The following is a 279-nucleotide window of genomic DNA, read 5'->3' as shown; positions in this document are numbered from 1 at the left end:
CACACTGTGCTGCGCCCTGCACTGTGCTGCCCACACCGTGCTGCCTGCACCATGCTGCCCACACCGTGCTGCCTGCACCGTGCTGCGCCCTGCACCGTGCTGCCTGCACCGTGCTGCCTGCACCATGCTGCGCCCTGCACCGTGCTGCCTGCACCGTGCTGCCTGCACCGTGCTGCCCACATCGTGCTGCGCCCTGCACCGTGCTGCCTGCACCGTGCTGCCCACATCGTGCTGCGCCCTGCACTGTGCTGCCTGCACCGTGCTGCCTGCACCGTGCTG

This window comes from Rhea americana, unplaced genomic scaffold (genome assembly GCF_003343005.1).
Source record: "Rhea americana isolate MKP2758 unplaced genomic scaffold, rheAme1 scaffold_885, whole genome shotgun sequence".
In the NCBI taxonomy this organism is placed as follows: Eukaryota; Metazoa; Chordata; class Aves; order Rheiformes; family Rheidae; genus Rhea; species Rhea americana.
This window is presented reverse-complemented; position numbering follows the sequence as displayed.